The 19986-nt window shown below is 38.0% G+C and overlaps 1 long non-coding RNA gene across 2 annotated transcripts; it reads left to right on the top strand.

Moving 5' to 3' along the window:
• Positions 1–397: 397 nt before the first annotated feature.
• On the top strand, positions 398–19041 carry LOC137038093 (uncharacterized). Of its 2 annotated transcripts, none has more exons than XR_010897374.1 (5): positions 398–994; positions 1529–1589; positions 1687–1835; positions 8507–8698; positions 17679–19041. It is a non-coding gene; the product is annotated as an uncharacterized lncRNA (long non-coding RNA). The 2 variants fall into 2 exon arrangements; XR_010897373.1 differs by having other exon boundaries at positions 8464–8698.
• Positions 19042–19986: the final 945 nt, after the last annotated feature.

Genomic DNA, 19986 nt, shown 5'->3' with positions numbered 1-19986 from the left:
ACTGGTGGCTGTAAAACCAAGTAAAGGAGGTCTGTGTTATAAACTCCAAATAGGCTGCAGTCTCTGTGATATTAAAATTTCTAAGGCGTCTAAATGATCAACATGATCAAAACTTTACTGGAAAAAAAATGTTGACAATATTCATGCCTTTTGTCACCTGAACGATTAACAAGTTAACAAGTAGACAGGCTTTGGGTAAAGCCGAGAACATTTTGTTAGATGTTTCTAATCCTTTGTTTTCTGAGTTTCATCTTCGCCCGTCTGGTAGCCGGTATAGAACTGTGTGGAGTAAAACAAATAGGTTTAAAAATTCCTTTGTCCCCTCAGCTGTAAAGTTCTAGGTAAATGTATTTTGTACCCTTTTTTCCCCTGTGTGTGTGTGTGTGTGTGTGTGTGTGTGTGTGTGTGTGTGTGTGTGCGCCTATGTGTATTACGGGGACATTTCACCTGAATACACGCCACATTATGAGGACATTTTGAATTATGAGGACAGGGCCGATGTCCTCATAATTCTAACAGTGTAGAAGTGTTTCTATACATAGGGGGAGCTAAAATCCAGAATTTCAGCTAAAGTCCTTATAATTCACATAGACCTGATTTTGTGTATCAGCTGTGTATCGAGACAGCGCCCCTGGACGTGGGTCTGCGGTACTGCACCCCTCATAAATATTCACTCTCGTGTAAGGAATCGGAGCTTCTGATTGGCTGACCGCCTGAAGTCCTCATAATGTCGGAATTTCTCAGACCCAGTGTGTACATCTAGTTTCCTTATACAAGTGGATTTATGTAATTTACTCATTATTTAAGCATTATTGTCTACAATTGATGAACTGTCAAATATATTTTTTAACGTAGAGTGATCCCTCGATGAAATGTAATCCTTAAATATATTATAATATCATATAATCGGTTAATTTCCTGTTTGGACCGGATTGAAACCACCTGAGAAAACTTCTGTGATTTGGACCTGTTTGAAGCAACTATTAAAAGAAAGGTAAGTTAATCTGCTGTTTAATCGCTTGTGGCTCATTTTGGCTTGTTTGTGTGTGTTTTATAAGGTATTTTCTGCTCGTTTTACAGTCAGAAAGCAACTAGCACCTGATGCTAACGGGGCTAGCATAGAGTCATTCTGATCCCAGACTGTAAGGAGAGAATCAGAGATGCTTGTCATATTTAACTTGTTTTAGATTCCAATATAATTGTAAATAACTTATTTTGAGCACATACATCAGTCTAGCCATCGTAACAATGCGTTGTCATGACTACAATCTGTGAAGGGGATAAAGTATCCTGACATGCTACTGTAAATAGTACTGTAGTTTGATGTTAGCTCAGTTTAAAGTTACTATTATTATCATTTTTAAGAAACTAGGAAATCAATATATGCTTTTATTCCTCCTGAATGTAATAAAATATACTCTGTACCAATAGAACTGTAAGTATTAATGTTTATAATGAAAACAATCTTGCTGAATAATGTTAAATTAAATGCAATGGTCATAATTATAGATGTTTTTCTTTATGACAGCAGACACATCAGATAATGCGCTGGAGGAGGCTGTACAGTTTTCCCTTCAGAAGAGAGAATGGTCTGATAGAGCTAAGTTTATGTGAAAATATTTTGTTTAATAAAGCTGTGCCAGATACATATGTTGTTTACAGTGATGTTTTTCTTCTGTTGTTCAGTTGTACTGAGTTTGAGAAGGCAGATTTCCTGCTGGAATACAGACAAGACTCATAAGCAAAGAAGAATGAGAGCGGAGGCAAAGAACATATCTTTATGACGCTCTGAAAGTGTTCGTCTTTGAGCTTCATTATGATGGAAAACTCCTCTGGTAAGTGTTTGATGTGTATGTAAGTTTGTAATTATGGCCTTGTTTACAATAGGGATGCACCGATATGAACATTTTGCCCGATAATGATAATTATTTATATCAGAAAGCCGATATAAATAACCAATATATTGACCTATACCTAAATACAAATTTTTATATACTTTGAGCACCTGATTACAAAAACTAAAGGCTCACCATAAAAAAAAAGCCATATCCCAAACACTTTAACATAAATCAAACATATGGAGTACAGTTTGTACTAGTGTAAGATTCCTTAACTTTTAAAATTAGTTTTACACTCCTATGGCCAATTCTGTATAATAAAACAAATTGTACCACTTTACAATAAGGTTTGATTTTATTATCATCAGTTAACATGATCCACCAATGAATGAATAATGCTTCTACAGGATTTATGAACCTTAGTTCATGTTAATCTCAACATTTTCATTCAACATAACTACCATTAACAAAGGTTATTGCTTTATATTAGTTCATGTTAGTTAATGCATTAACAAATGAGACCTCATTGTAAAGTGTTACCAAAAACACCCACTGCCTAACAAAAAAAAAAAACTAAATAATGCAAACAAGTCATTGGCCAGCATGACTTAGGCTATAAAGAATCAAAATGCATGTGCCATGGATAAGTCTCCACGTCGCTACCAGGTTATTTACTCAACAGAACACATCCTGTATACGATAATGCAGATATTTGAACAAAATCAACATGGTATTGCAACTTATATTTGCACAAAATCACACACAGATGATCTAAGTTATGTAGTCAGAATAGCGCTCTTCCTATGAAACACAACAACTAAACCCGAAGACTTTACAACTTATTACATTAGTGTATACTATTATAATGTAATATGACAACCCCAATCATATGTTATTAATGTTGTGCATTGCTACAGAGCGTGCGCTAAAGATTAAGATGATCACTCGTACAATGATGTGCTGCGGGTTATTAACTCAATGAAACACGCTATATTGCTTATATCTGCAAAAAATTACGCAAATGCTCAAGTGAAGCTTTGACTAAGTTACATGCTAATCTGTGTAACTCCTGTTGTAGAATTGCCCTTCTGCAACAACGCACTGAAACACAACATCTAATCCCAAAGAATTAACAGCATTTTATTACAAGAGTGTTCTTAGTGTAATGTTATGTATAGGACAGTCCCAGTAGTTATTAATGTTGTGCATCACTGTTTGAGCAGTACATGCTGAAGCTAAAGATGATCAACGGTACTATAAAGCGCTTTACTCCAACGTTAATTAACTGAACCAAACGCATCCTATAGAGCTCTGGAGGTCACGTGACCCATTCTGTTTTTTGGCAGGGAAGAACAGCCGGCGCCAGCTCGAGTTTCAAGGCAGTTCACTGCGCACTTTAATTCCAAAAGACATACGCTGCGTCCCAATTCGCCTACTTATACTACGTCCTAAAAGTATACTCTTTTTGTGAACAAAAGTATATCCTTTTGAGTGTGTAGCAGAAGAGTATGCAAGTTTTGGGACATACTACTTTATTATCTTTAACGGACTCTGTTGCTTACTTATGTGCATCATATCACAGTTTAAACTGCCGTCAATCATCTTCACAGTTCAAATCCTCCACATTAATTTCCTGCCATATCGGAGAGAAATGTAAATACTGATAATTGATCACTCAAACCCCTTTATATAAACCTCTCTACTAGGGATGCTCATTTCGGTTAATTTTCCCGACCGACAAGCGATGCTTATTAATCGATTATTAACAGTTAACTGATAAGATTATAACATTGAATTAGCATTACATAAAAATACAACCGACGAGTATCTGTGACCCGTTAAAAATACTTTTTTCACGTTTTTATTTTATTGTGCAAACAGCAGAACATACAGTATAGCTCAACAATAGAACCTAGATTCACACTAGAGCAGAGCCCGACTTTTTTACGCCCCTAGGGCCGGACTTCGGGCTAATTTTCACGTCATACCTAAATGTGGGCCGGGCTTCGGACCTTTTTAGGCTTCTCATTTGTTTTATATTTATTTGATTAATTAAAAGGAACAATGAGATGTGCTGCACTGGTGGAAACATCATGAGACCATGATAGCTTACTCGACTGTCAAGACATGCTCGCTCAGGGTTAAAGAGTCCAGCGCCAGCAGCAGCGCGCGTTTCTTCAGCAGCTGCTAGAGTTAGGGCCTTTTTACAAATGATTTCTTCATTCATTTTCTCTGACCAGGTATCTTAAACCACGTGTAAATTTTACTCCTGGCAAATGGTTAAAATAATAAATGTGTGTGAGAGCGTGTTATGGGCTATAGGTTGTAGTCAGATAGATATGATGGAGCTGCAACACGCATCGCCGCAAAAGGGTAAAGCAAGCCAACGCAAATAGTCGTAGTCTAAGTCTTAGATGCTCAAAAACACAATCATCTTCAATAAAAATTAATAAATGATCTTACCAGTGCTTCGCTCTTTCATTTTGCGGTCTTTGAGCTGCTGAATAAAATGCATCTTGAATCTTTTGCTTTCGTTGCTGTGAACTCCGTTAAATATAGGCTATACCGTGGGAATTTAAGATCTGATTTATATTCATTTTGCAGAGGTGTAAGGTATAATACAAACTGCATGTTCTTTTATTTTTGTATTTGTTTAGATTGTTTAGCTCGTTTTGTTTGTGAGTGCCGTTGCGAGCAGCATCAGCCTGCCTCAGCTCGTCAAAAATGCCTTTTTAATGTGGAGGTAATATTATAGTAGGCTAAATTAACTAACATTGTGATACTTGAAGTGTTTTAAATCTATGGATTTTATTATAGGCAAGACAAGTCAATAGTTGATTTGAGAGGCTAAATTGATTAAACATGCGTTTTACTCACTGTTGGCCACTGGCCGCTTGGTCGTCACTTAAAAAAATGTAAACTTTAATTTAACAAACAAAAAATTGCTCTAAACATTTTTCTAAATTAACTTAACAATGAAACGAAACAAAATATAACTACTTTGACATTAAAAACAAAACTGAACTATTTTAATGGCTGCAACAATGTAAGCTAATGTAAGCCCCCCCTTACATTACATTTAAAAAAAAGTGATTCCAATCATATCAAGCAATTCAAAACCATCATGATGAATACTACGCATCTGAAGTGTCTCGGCTGAAGGAAAATTACATGATCTATCAGCTTATATATATCGGCATAATTTTCATATCGGATTGATAACGTTAACATTAATAATGTCCATTTATTGGATGATAACGATATGGTGGCAATAAATTGTGCATCCCTAATTTACACCTGGTATTAAGATGCGTTTTGGTCGATCGGATCTCAAGTAGATGAGGGACACACATTCCCGTTTACACTTGGTGTTTTAGTCAGTCTCTTTTATTCATTTTCAACCACTTCTGTCCTGGTTTCTTCAAAGGGAGGGTGTATGGGTGAGTAAATGTATGGGCTTTTTCGGGTCTTTTGTTCTAATGGACAAAAATTATCTCACGCAATTTACACATGAACGTGACCGGAGACCAGCCGAACACTGTGAATGTGTCAGAAATCAAGAAATGGTGAGAGAGAACATTGTGCTCTACGTTTTTTCTCTTGGGTAACTTGGGTAATTAGCTGACTGTCTTGCACACGTCCTGTAATGTTTACGCTAGAACTGAACTGATACCACTTTTCCAGAACGAACTTCCAACTTACCAATAGTACCAATAACTTGTATTTTCATTGCATTTTTCATTTTTAAAAATAATGAATAGAGAAACCAAAAGAATATGAATCAAATTGAGTTGGCTTAGCAAATAGATATCCTTCAGTTATTTGCATGCCTAATTATGCCTGTTAAACTGTATTATAGGAGCTACAGTTACTTCCACTGTTCATGCTATTGCTGTATCACAGGCCCGGCTCCAGCTTTGAGATGCAGGGTGGGCCCATTGAAATTCCTGGTGGGCCAGACTTTATTTTAGACATTATTTTTCCCCATAACAACTTAATTTTATAACAAAAGAGGCAGGACTTGAAAGTAACTCCCTATATTTGCAGGGCTCAATATATATATAGTACAGGCCAAAAGTTTGGACACATTACTATTTGTAATGTTTTTGAAAGAAGTTTCTTCTGCTCATCAACCCTGCATTTATTTGATCAAAAATACAGAAAAAAATTAATATTGTGATATATTATTACAATTTAAAATATTTGTTTTTCAATTTATTCTACTTTAAATGATGATTTATTTCTGTGATCAGAGCTGTATTTTCCGGATCATTCCTCCAGTCTTCAGTGATCATGATCCTTCAGAAATCATTCTCAGATGAGGATTCATTATGAGTGTTGGAAACAGTTCTGCTGACTAATATTATTTCATAACCTGTGATATGTTTTTATAATACTTTGATGAATAAAAAGTAAAAAAAATAAAAATAAAAAAAAGAAGCAAATGTTTTAAAAATAGAAATCGTTTGTAACAACTGTATACAATACTGGTCAGTCATTTGGGGTCAGTCATTTTTTATTTCTTTTTTTTAATAAATCAATAATTTTATTCAGCAAGGATGTGTTAAATTGATAAAAAGTGATAGTAAAGGAGATTTATATTATTTGAAAATATGTTTTTATTTTGAATAAATGCAGTTCTTTTGAACCTTTTATTCATCAAATATATTAGTCAGCAGAACTGTTTCCAACACTCATAATAAATTAGAATATGAGAATGATTTCTGAAGGATCATGATCACTGAAGACTGGAGGAACCATCCTGAAAAATCAGCTTTGATCACAGAAATAAATGATCATTTAAAGTAGAATACATTGAAAAACAAATATTTTAAATTGTAATAATATATCACAATATTAATTTTTGTTCTGTATTTTTGATCAAATAAATGCAGGCTTGATGAGCAGAAGAAACTTCTTTCAAAAACATTACAAATAGTAGCGTGTCCAAACTTTTGGCCTGTTTTGTATATTTTTAAATAACCTTCAACTACAACATTATAGAGTAATACAAAATACACAAAAATTAAAATAAACTTAGAGGTTCCTAGGACAATTAATAGGAAACATGCCTAGTTGGGCTGTCGAAATTATTTGTTTTTTTGATGCATCGCGATGCAGACAAGGACGATTCGGTATCAGTTCAGTAATAGACCATAACCTATTATAATGTACTGTCGCTTTTCTGCCATCATTTGTCGTGTATGTGCATTGTCGCGGTAGCATATAAAGGCAGAGGGAGGCGAGACACGAGTGTGAGTAGTTAAAAATGCTCCAACTATTTTAAAAGCAAACATCTGGGCACATTTCGGATTTTTTGAACAACCTGGTAAGCACGACCTGGAGAACACACATGCTGTGTGTAAATTATGTCACGCACAAATAAAATGTGCATGGGGTAATACCACTAACTTGAGAAACCACGTTAGCCATTTTCATCGTGAGCTGTTAACGCCTGTCAGTGACAAGGTGGACCCAGCTCAGCCAAAAATCTAATTATATCAACGTTCGAGTTCTTAAAGGGCATGTTTACACCTGGTCATTTCATGCATTTTTACAGATTAGATATATCTGATTTATCAAAACGATTTATTTACATTTGGTCACAAAACGTTTTATGTTTTTACGTTTTGTTTCATGTTTGATACATTAAAGAAGTGTGTTTTCTTTGAGCAGGTAAAATAAAAGGTTCAGTTCATATAACTGACTGACAAAATTATATACATGAGGATGAAGTGCATCGTCAGTGCAGTGTGCTGAATCGTGTTATCGAACCGAATCGATGGCATGATAATCATAATCGAATCGAACCGAACCGTGAGACCAGTGTAGGTTCACACCCTTAATGCCTAGCCTAGTCAAAGACTCAAGAGAAGATCAAAACCCTAAAATAACTGATCAACAAAGCCAGAGGTGAACAGTATTTTTAAATGTATTAACTGTCATATCTGTGTCTTCTTATGTCAAATAAAAATTTTACATCTTATATTAAAATGTAATGTAACCTTCAACCTTTTTTTATTTGCATATACAATGTATTTTTAATCCAAATGTGTCCTGGTGAGTGGGTTAGCAGTCAAGTGCATGAAACAGAAGTCTGTGTAATTATGGGCCATAATTTTCAGCGATGTCTGTGAAAAACGTCAGCTCAATCCACTCTGCGTGTTTCACTCATCAGCTTGTGCACAGCAGCTATAGTATGGATATTTAATTTTGTTTAATATTCTGTTAATTAGATGCATTTATTTCATCTTTCTCTGGTATTTTGGGCTGATACCGATACTGGTATCGAAGCATCTCTAGTTTCCACATTAGGTCATTCAGCGGAGAGCAGGCAGTCTTTTGTGACTGTTCGAACACATTCAACCACACAGACGTTACACTACGAAAGCAATCTGGTCGAATGAGTTTTCCAACTTCTGGAAGTGGTTGAAAGTTGACAAGCTCAAAATGTTTTAAACCCCATTTACACCTGTGTTGAGCATCATCCACTTTTGATCCGATTGTCCAAAACACATCTTAATACCAAACGCTATTAAACTATTAAATGATTGGTGATCACAAAGAATATATTTGATGATATTAGATTTTCATCACTGATATTGTCTTTTTTTGTGTCTAACAGGAATAAGAATTCTTAATTGAAAGTTGAATTGTCATTTATTTAGTGTTGATCAGCCCGAGATGACAGTTCCCTTTGGATGACTTGTAATCTCTGAACATATGAATCCAAACAACTGGATGAAGACGATCCGTGTGGATAGAAAAACTTCACGTTTGCCTATTTGCTGTAAGGAGCATCTGTCCTGGTGAAGATATCACACAATTACGGCGATTCTGAGTGGCCAAGGAAATGCACGGTACTGTAAACTTTACATAACCTATTTAGCATTTGTAAGATTATTTTAAAGATTCATATTATCCAAGGTAATGTTCCTGACTTTAAATGCATCACAGTATGTCAGGTGTGTGTGGCTTACACGTTTTGTGAGGACCTTATCATAAGAAGATGTTCCTGATGTCTGACTTGACTGAAGAACCTCAGTGTTGTGTGTGTGTGTGTGTGTGTGGCTTACACCTGGGTTGTGAGGACACATGATTTATGAGGACATTCTCATAAGATGATGTTCCTGATGTTTGACTTGACTGAAGAACCTCAGTGTTGTGTGTGTGTGTGTGGCTTACACCTGGGTTATGAGGACACATGATTTATGAGGACATTCTCATAAGATGATGTTCCTGATGTTTGACTTGACTGAAGAACCTCAGTGTTGTGTGTGTGTGTGTGTGTGTGTGGCTTACACCTGGGTTATGAGGACACATGATTTATGAGGACATTCTCATAAGATGATGTTCCTGATGTTTGACTTGACTGAAGAACCCCAGTGTTGTGTGTGTGTGTGTGTGTGGCTTACACCTGGGTTGTGAGGACACATGATTTATAAGGACATTCTCATAAGATGATGTTCCTGATGTTTGACCTGACTGAAGAACCTCAGTGTTGTGTGTGTATGTGTGTGTGTGGCTTACACCTGGGTTGTGAGGACACATGATTTATAAGGACATTATCATAAGATGATGTTCCTGATGTTTGACCTGACTGAAGAACCTCAGTGTTGTGTGTGTGTGTGTGGCTTACACCTGGGTTATGAGGACACATGATTTATGAGGACATTATCATAAGATGATGTTCCTGATGTTTGACTTGACTGAAGAACCCCAGTGTTGTGTGTGTGTGGCTTACACCTGGGTTATGAGGACACATGATTGGTGAGGACATTCTCATAAGATGATGTTCCTGATGTTTGACTTGACTGAAGAACCTCAGTGTTGTGTGTGTGTGTTACTGTGACCTGATACGCTGAAAACACCAGATCAGAAGCTGTTTGCATGAGCAAAGTGTGCGCTTCTCTTTTACATAAATATGTAGAAACAGAATACTTATTTCATTTCAGCAATGTAAAAAATTTAATTTTTGGTTCATTATCAGTTTCATAATAAACCAAACATATTTTTTTTTCAGTTTCTTTGAAGTTGTGTTTTACTCAATTGCTTTGGCAAAGCATCTGTCAGTCAAACTAAAATCTGGTAAAATCGGGGCAGATTAGAATGTGGCGGGCCGCCGGACTATAGGTTAACGATAACTTTTACTACCTACTTCTGTTATGATCAGGGTTAGGGTTAGCCAGACTAGAGGTTAACTATAACTTTTACTACCTACTTCTGTTATGATCAGGGTCAGGGTTAGCCAGACTAGAGGTTAACGATAACTTTTACTACCTACTTCTGTTATGATCAGGGTTAGGGTTAGCCAGACTAGAGGTTAACGATAACTTTTACTACCTACTTCTGTTATGATCAGGGTTAGCGTTAGCCAGACTAGAGGTTAACTATAACTTTTACTACCTACTTCTGTTATGATCAGGGTCAGGGTTAGCCAGACTAGAGGTTAACGATAACTTTTACTACCTACTTCTGTTATGATCAGGGTTAGGGTTAGCCAGACTAGAGGTAAACTATAACTTTTACTACCTACTTCTGTCATGATCAGGGTCAGGGTTAGCCAGACTAGAGGTTAACGATAACTTTTACTACCTACTTCTGTTATGATCAGGGTTAGGGTTAGCCAGACTAGAGGTTAACTATAACTTTTACTACCTACTTCTGTTATGATCAGGGTCAGGGTTAGCCAGACTAGAGGTTAACTATAACTTTTACTACCTACTTCTGTTATGATCAGGATTAGGGTTAGCCAGACTAGAGGTTAACAATAACTTTTACTACCTACTTCGGTTATGATCAGGGTTAGGGTTAGCCAGACTAGAGGTTAACTATAACTTTTACTACCTACTTCTGTCATGATCAGGGTCAGGGTTAGCCAGACTAGAGGTTAACTATAACTTTTACTACCTACTTCTGTTATGATCAGGATTAGGGTTAGCCAGACTAGAGGTTAACAATAACTTTTACTACCTACTTCGGTTATGATCAGGGTTAGGGTTAGCCAGACTAGAGGTTAACTATAACTTTTACTACCTACTTCTGTCATGATCAGGGTTAGGGTTAGCCAGACTATAGGTCTACTATAACTTTTACTACCTACTTCGGTTATGATCAGGGTTAGGGTTAGCCAGACTAGAGGTTAACTATAACTTTTACTACCTACTTCTGTCATGATCAGGGTTAGGGTTAGCCAGACTATAGGTCTACTATAACTTTTACTACCTACTTCTGTTATGATCAGGGTTAGGGTTAGCCAGACTAGAGGTTAACTATAACTTTTACTACCTACTTCTGTTATGATCAGGGTTAGGGTTAGCCAGACTAGAGGTCTACTATAACTTTTACTACCTACTTCTGTTATGATCAGGGTCAGGGTTAGCCAGACTAGAGGTCTACTATAACTTTTACTACCTACTTCTGTTATGATCGGGATTAGGGTTAGCCAGACTAGAGGTTAACAATAACTTTTACTACCTACTTCGGTTATGATCAGGGTTAGGGTTAGCCAGACTAGAGGTTAACTATAACTTTTACTACCTACTTCTGTCATGATCAGGGTTAGGGTTAGTCAGACTATAGGTCTACTATAACTTTTACTACCTACTTCTGTTATGATCAGGGTCAGGGTTAGCCAGACTAGAGGTTAACTATAACTTTTACTACCTACTTCTGTTATGATCAGGGTCAGGGTTAGCCAGACTAGAGGTTAACTATAACTTTTACTACCTACTTCTGTCATGATCAGGGTTAGGGTTAGCCAGACTATAGGTCTACTATAACTTTTACTACCTACTTCTGTTATGATCAGGGTTAGGGTTAGCCAGACTAGAGGTTAACTATAACTTTTACTACCTACTTCTGTTATGATCAGGGTTAGGGTTAGCCAGACTAGAGGTCTACTATAACTTTTACTACCTACTTCTGTTATGATCAGGGTCAGGGTTAGCCAGACTAGAGGTCTACTATAACTTTTACTACCTACTTCTGTTATGATCGGGATTAGGGTTAGCCAGACTAGAGGTTAACAATAACTTTTACTACCTACTTCGGTTATGATCAGGGTTAGGGTTAGCCAGACTAGAGGTTAACTATAACTTTTACTACCTACTTCTGTCATGATCAGGGTTAGGGTTAGTCAGACTATAGGTCTACTATAACTTTTACTACCTACTTCTGTTATGATCAGGGTCAGGGTTAGCCAGACTAGAGGTTAACTATAACTTTTACTACCTACTTCTGTTATGATCAGGGTCAGGGTTAGCCAGACTAGAGGTCTACTATAACTTTTACTACCTACTTCTGTTATGATCAGGGTTAGGGTTAGCCAGACTAGAGGTTAACTATAACTTTTACTACCTACTTCTGTTATGATCAGGGTCAGGGTTAGCCAGACTAGAGGTTAACTATAACTTTTTACTACCTACTTCTGTTATGATCAGGGTCAGAGTTAGCCAGACTAGAGGTTAACTGTAACTTTTTACTACATATAATTAGGGTTAGGGTTAGCTTTTAACCAGGTATAACTTATCTACTGTATTGTTTGTGTTCTCTTTCTATTATGTTTGTCTTCATGTGTATTGGACAGCACTTTGAGTCAACCATGAGTTGTGTTCAAGTGTGTTATTCCATATCCCCGTAATTACGTGTCCTCATAACCCAGGTGTAAGCCACACACACACAACACTGGGGTTCTTCAGTCAAGTCAAACATCAGGAACATCATCTTATGATAATGTCCTCATAAATCACGTGTCCTCACAACCTAGGTGTAAGCCACACACGCACACAACACTGAGGTTCTTCAGTCAAGTCAAACATCAGGAACATCATCTTATGATGATGTCCTCATAAATCACGTGTCCTCACAACCCAGGTGTAAGCCACACACACACACACACACACAACACTGAGGTTCTTCAGTCAGGTCAAACATCAGAAACATAATTTTATGATAATGTCCTCATAAATCATGTGTCCTCATAACCCAGGTGTAAGCCACACACACACACACACAACTGAGGTTCTTCAGTCAAGTCAAACATCAGGAACATCATCTTATGATAATGTCCTCATAAATCATGTGTCCTCATAACCCAGGTGTAAGCCACACACACACACACACAACACTGAGGTTCTTCAGTCAGGTCAAACATCAGGAACATCATCTTATGAGAATGTCCTTATAAATCATGTGTCCTCATAACCCAGGTGTAAGCCACACACACACACATACACACACAACACTGGGGTTCTTCAGTCAAGTCAAACATCAGGAACATCATCTTATGATAATGTCCTCATAAATCATGTGTCCTCATAACCCAGGTGTAAGCCACACACACACACATACACACACAACACTGGGGTTCTTCAGTCAAGTCAAACATCAGGAACATCATCTTATGATAATGTCCTCACAAAACACGTGTCCTCATAACCCAGGTGTAAGCCACACACACACACACACACACACAACACTGAGGTTCTTCAATCAAGTCAAACATCAGGAACATCATCTTATGATAATGTCCTCATAAATCATGTGTTCTCATAACCCAGGTGTAAGCCACACACACACACTCACACACACAACACTGAGGTTCTTCAATCAAGTCAAACATCAGGAACATCATCTTATGATAATGTCCTCATAAATCACGTGTCCTCATAACCCAGGTGTAAGCCACACACACACAACACTAAGGTTCTTCAGTCAGGCCAAACATCAGGAACATCATCTTATGATAATGTCCTCATAAATCATGTGTCCTCATAACCCAGGTGTAAGCCACACACACACACACACAACACTGAGGTTCTTCAGTCAGGCCAAACATCAGGAACATCATCTTATGAGAATGTCCTTATAAATCATGTGTCCTCATAACCCAGGTGTAAGCCACACACACACACACATACACACACAAAACCGGGGTTCTTCAGTCAAGTCAAACATCAGGAACATCATCTTATGATAATGTCCTCATAAATCATGTGTCCTCATAACCCAGGTGTAAGCCACACACACACACACACAAAACTGAGGTTCTTCAGTCAAGTCAAACATCAGGAACATCATCTTATGATAATGTCCTCATAAATCATGTGTCCTCATAACCCAGGTGTAAGCCACACACACACACATACACACACAAAACCGGGGTTCTTCAGTCAAGTCAAACATCAGGAACATCATCTTATGATAATGTCCTCATAAATCACGTGTCCTCATAACCCATGTGTAAGCCACACACCCACACAACACTGAGGTTCTTCAGTCAGGTCAAACATCAGGAACATCATCTTATGATAATGTCCTCATAAATCATGTGTCCTCATAACCCAGGTGTAAGCCACACACACACACACACACAAAACTGAGGTTCTTCAGTCAAGTCTAACATCAGGAACATCGTCTTATGAGAATGTCCTCATAAATCATGTGTCCTCATAACCCAGGTGTAAGCCACACACACACACATACACACACAACACTGGGGTTCTTCAGTCAAGTCTAACATCAGGAACATCGTCTTATGAGAATGTCCTCATAAATCATGTGTCCTCATAACCCAGGTGTAAGCCACACACACACACACAACACTGAGGTTCTTCAGTCAGGTCAAACATCAGGAACATCATCTTATGAGAATGTCCTTATAAATCATGTGTCCTCATAACCCAGGTGTAAGCCACACACACACATACACACACAACACTGGGGTTCTTCAGTCAAGTCAAACATCAGGAACATCATCTTATGATAATGTCCTCATAAATCATGTGTCCTCATAACCCAGGTGTAAGCCACACACACACACTCACACACACAACACTGAGGTTCTTCAATCAAGTCAAACATCAGGAACATCATCTTATGATAATGTCCTCATAAATCATGTGTCCTCATAACCCAGGTGTAAGCCACACACACACACAACACTGAGGTTCTTCAGTCAGGCCAAACATCAGGAACATCATCTTATGATAATGTCCTCATAAATCATGTGTCCTCATAACCCAGGTGTAAGCCACACACACACACACATACACACACAAAACCGGGGTTCTTCAGTCAAGTCAAACATCAGGAACATCATCTTATGATAATGTCCTCATAAATCATGTGTCCTCATAACCCAGGTATAAGCCACACACACACACACACAAAACTGAGGTTCTTCAGTCAAGTCAAACATCAGGAACATCATCTTATGATAATGTCCTCATAAATCATGTGTCCTCATAACCCAGGTGTAAGCCACACACACACACATACACACACAAAACCGGGGTTCTTCAGTCAAGTCAAACATCAGGAACATCATCTTATGATAATGTCCTCATAAATCACGTGTCCTCATAACCCAGGTGTAAGCCACACACACACACACAACACTGAGGTTCTTCAGTCAGGTCAAACATCAGGAACATCATCTTATGATAATGTCCTCATAAATCATGTGTCCTCATAACCCAGGTGTAAGCCACACACACACACACACAACACTGAGGTTCTTCAGTCAGGTCAAACATCAGGAACATCATCTTATGATAAAGTCCTCATAAATCATGTGTCCTCATAACCCAGGTGTAAGCCACACACACACATACACACACATACACTGGGGTTCTTCAGTCAAGTCAAACATCAGGAACATCATCTTATGATAATGTCCTCATAAATCACGTGTCCTCATAACCCAGGTGTAAGCCACACACACACACACACACACACACAACACTGGAATTCTTCAGTCAAGTCAAACATCAGGAACATCATCTTATGAGAATGTCCTCATAAATCATGTGTCCTTATAACCCAGGTGTAAGCCACACACACACACACACACACACACAACACTAAGGTTCTTCAGTCAAGTCAGACATCAGGAACATCATCTTATGAGAATGTCCTTATAAATCACGTGTCCTCATAACCCAGGTGTAAGCCACACACACACACACACACAACACTGAGGTTCTTCAGTCAGGCCAAACATCAGGAACATCATCTTATGATAATGTCCTCATAAATCACGTGTCCTCATAACCCAGGTGTAAGCCACACACACACACACAACACTGAGGTTCTTCAGTCAGGCCAAACATCAGGAACATCATCTTATGATAATGTCCTCATAAATCATGTGTCCTTATAACCCAGGTGTAAGCCACACACACACACACACACACACACAACACTAAGGTTCTTCAGTCAGGCCAAACATCAGGAACATCATCTTATGATAATGTCCTCATAAATCATGTGTCCTCATAACCCAGGTGTAAGCCACACACACACACACACACAACACTGAGGTTCTTCAGTCAGGCCAAACATCAGGAACATCATCTTATGATAATGTCCTTATAAATCATGTGTCCTCATAACCCAGGTGTAAGCCACACACACACACACACACACACACAACACTAAGGTTCTTCAGTCAGGCCAAACATCAGGAACATCATCTTATGATAATGTCCTCATAAATCATGTGTCCTCATAACCCAGGTGTAAGCCACACACACACACACACAACACTGAGGTTCTTCAGTCAGGTCAAACATCAGGAACATCATCTTATGAGAATGTCCTCATAAATCATGTGTCCTTATAACCCAGGTGTAAGCCACACACACACACACACACACACAACACTAAGGTTCTTCAGTCAAGTCAGACATCAGGAACATCATCTTATGAGAATGTCCTTATAAATCATGTGTCCTCATAACCCAGGTGTAAGCCACACACACACACACACACAACACTGTGGTTCTTCAGTCAGGCCAAACATCAGGAACATCATCTTATGATAATGTCCTCATAAATCATGTGTCCTCATAACCCAGGTGTAAGCCACACACACACACACACAACACTGAGGTTCTTCAGTCAGGTCAAACATCAGGAACATCATCTTATGAGAATGTCCTCATAAATCACGTGTCCTCATAACCCAGGTGTAAGCCACACACACACACACAACACTGAGGTTCTTCAGTCAGGCCAAACATCAGGAACATCATCTTATGATAATGTCCTCATAAATCATGTGTCCTTATAACCCAGGTGTAAGCCACACACACACACACACACACACAACACTAAGGTTCTTCAGTCAGGCCAAACATCAGGAACATCATCTTATGATAATGTCCTCATAAATCATGTGTCCTCATAACCCAGGTGTAAGCCACACACACACACACACAACACTGAGGTTCTTCAGTCAGGTCAAACATCAGGAACATCATCTTATGATAATGTCCTCATAAATCATGTGTCCTCATAACCCAGGTGTAAGCCACACACACACAACACTGAGTTTCTTCAGTCAGGCCAAACATCAGGAACATGATCTCATGATAATGTCCTCATAAATCATGTGTCCTCATAACCCAGGTGTAAGCCACACACACACACATACACACACAACACTGAAGTTCTTCAGTCAAGTCAAACATCAGGAACATCATCTTATGATAATGTCCTCATAAATCATGTGTCCTCATAACCCAGGTGTAAGCCACACACACACACAACACTGAGGTTCTTCAGTCAAGTAAAACATCAGGAACATCATCTTATGATAATGTCCTCATAAGTCACGTGTCCTCACAAAACACGTCCTCATAACCCAGGTGTAGGCCACACACACACACACACACAACAAACACAAGTATTTAACAAACAGCAGCCCATCACTTTTGTCTCCGATTATTAATCAGTTCTAGACTAAAGATGAGGGTGAGGACAGTGGGACGAGTTGGGAGGAAAGGAAGTGGTTTTCACCCCATGGGTTAAAGAATCTGTTTTCCTCTTTTGTAGGGATTCTTGAATCTTCTGAAGGGGCGAGGCAAGAAGAAAACGGCAGATATGGCCTCCAGCGGAGTCTGCAGAACTGAGCACAGTTCACCGGGTAAACTGCAGAGCGTCCGGCTTCAGCAAAACAGCGAGCCTTTGTCAGGAATCAGGGATTATCGCTTACATGAAACTTGCTAAATGTTTGGTAACACTTTATAATAATGTTCAGTTATAAGTCACTTATAAGTTATTAGATAATGATGAACTAATCATTTACAAAACATGACATTCATAAATGACTTAGTAGTATGCTAACATTTTATGACTGTTTTGTTAATTCAGTTATAAGTAATTTATAAGTTATTGGTTAATACATTCATTCATTTTTAGTGGAATGCTATACCATATATTCATATACAAGTGATGTGTATACAATTGTAGTGTACACTTTAGATTAGGGGATGCAGAAAGAGTTGTAAATGAGTTCCACATCACCTGTAGTAGGTGTTGAACACTAGTGTAAGTGCTGACCGGTGAGGGTTCGACCTCTGACACTTCTGCTCATCACCTGATGTGTGTGTCAGAGGACATTAAACCGCTTCACATTATCCCAGATCCCACACAGAGGACTGCAGAGATTCAGAACACACTGCAGTCCCCTGACTGGAACGGCTCTTCTCAATGATGCTGCTTTAGCATGTGTGTGCAGTTGAACACACACCAGCTGAAAACTTGGATTCATCAATACATTACTGATCATTTACTAATAGTCTGTTCATCATTTGTTCAAGATTAGCCATTGTTTGAGATGACACTAAAACAAGTTTGACATAAATACTCCAATAATGTTTAAGTGTTAATTATAGTACATCATCTAATAACTCAAACATCTACTATTGATCTGTTTTGATAATAAACAGCACATTTGTTAATGGTTAGCATATCACTTATTAATCATTAATGAATGTATAGTTATGTTTTGTAAATGATTTAGTTCATCATCTAAACTTATAACTGAACGTTATTATAAAGTGTTACCCATGTTTGTTTTTTCTTCTGTTGCCGCTGCTGTTTATTCTGTTTTGTTCAAATGTATGGCTATGTCTTAAACTTCTGTTGAAAGCTTTAAAGGGATGTTGAAATTGTCTGCCGAAGTGTTTTTTCTGTGCTATTGAACTCATGGCTACCGTCACCCGTCTGCTCACCCACATTCTTCAAAATATCTTCCTTTGTGTTCAGCAGAAGAAAGAATCTCATACAGGTTTAGAAAAAAACATGAGGGGGGACCCTTTAATTTATTTTCAGCAATTTTTGTTAATTATGTTTATGAGAGGTTTTAAGTATCTTGTGATTTATGTAATATTGTCAGGGCAACAGCTGTAATGTTGTAAACGAGCACTAATAAACTTCTTGTTCTCTGAAGGTGTGCACTGTCGTATGTCCTCATGTCTGTTTAAAGGTCATGTGATCACACAAATAGCAGTACAGTGTAAAAGACATAGTTGCATATTCAGATATCAGAATATCATAGTTTAGAATGGTTGTGTGTTGGAGTATGACCCACAGGTGTGGATGTGTTTGCAGTCTCAGTACTGTGTTCATTTGTCCTCATAAATCAGGTGTGTCCTTTTAATGCACAATGCCTTCACGTTTGTGTTTGTGTATTGCAATGTCCCATTAATTCATGTTTGTCCCTCTAATACACATTAATGTCATTTATGTGTGTTGTGTATCCACTGTCCTTATAATTTCGTTTTTTGTCATAGGCGGGGCTTAGACACTTAATTATGTGTCCTCATAATTATGTATATTGTCAGGTGGTAATATTATAAGTTGTGTTGTGTGTATACAAATTCTGAAGAGAAATCTGTGTTGTTTGGCTCAAAACAAAATTTTTGATACCCTCCACATCACTGTAGAGCAAGTGGAAAGGGGTGTCCCTGTAATACACCAAAAAACTGGTTTGGGCTGAAGTGTCCTCATAAACCACATAAACCCGTATAGGTGTGTGTGTGTGTGTGTGTGTGTGTGTGTGTGTGTGTGTGTGTGTGTGTGTGTGTGTGTGTGTGTGTGTGTGTGTGTGTGTGTGTGACACTGTGTTATGTTTTTATGTGTATGCTTGTTTGCTGCAACCAAATTGCTTTTTCGGGAAATGAATAAAGACTGAACTGAACTGAACCATACATAATCTTTCAAGTTCAAATATGAATATGAAATATTCATCAGGCTTTTGAGGAACATTTATTTACAAATCTCCTAATCATTAATTGTATTGCATTGCATTGCATTAAAAAACTAGCTTTATTATAAAACTAAGCATTTAAATATCATC

The sequence above is a fragment of the Pseudorasbora parva genome, chromosome 13 (genome assembly GCF_024679245.1).
Source record: "Pseudorasbora parva isolate DD20220531a chromosome 13, ASM2467924v1, whole genome shotgun sequence".
Classification (NCBI taxonomy): Eukaryota; Metazoa; Chordata; class Actinopteri; order Cypriniformes; family Gobionidae; genus Pseudorasbora; species Pseudorasbora parva.
This window is presented reverse-complemented; position numbering and strand designations above follow the sequence as displayed.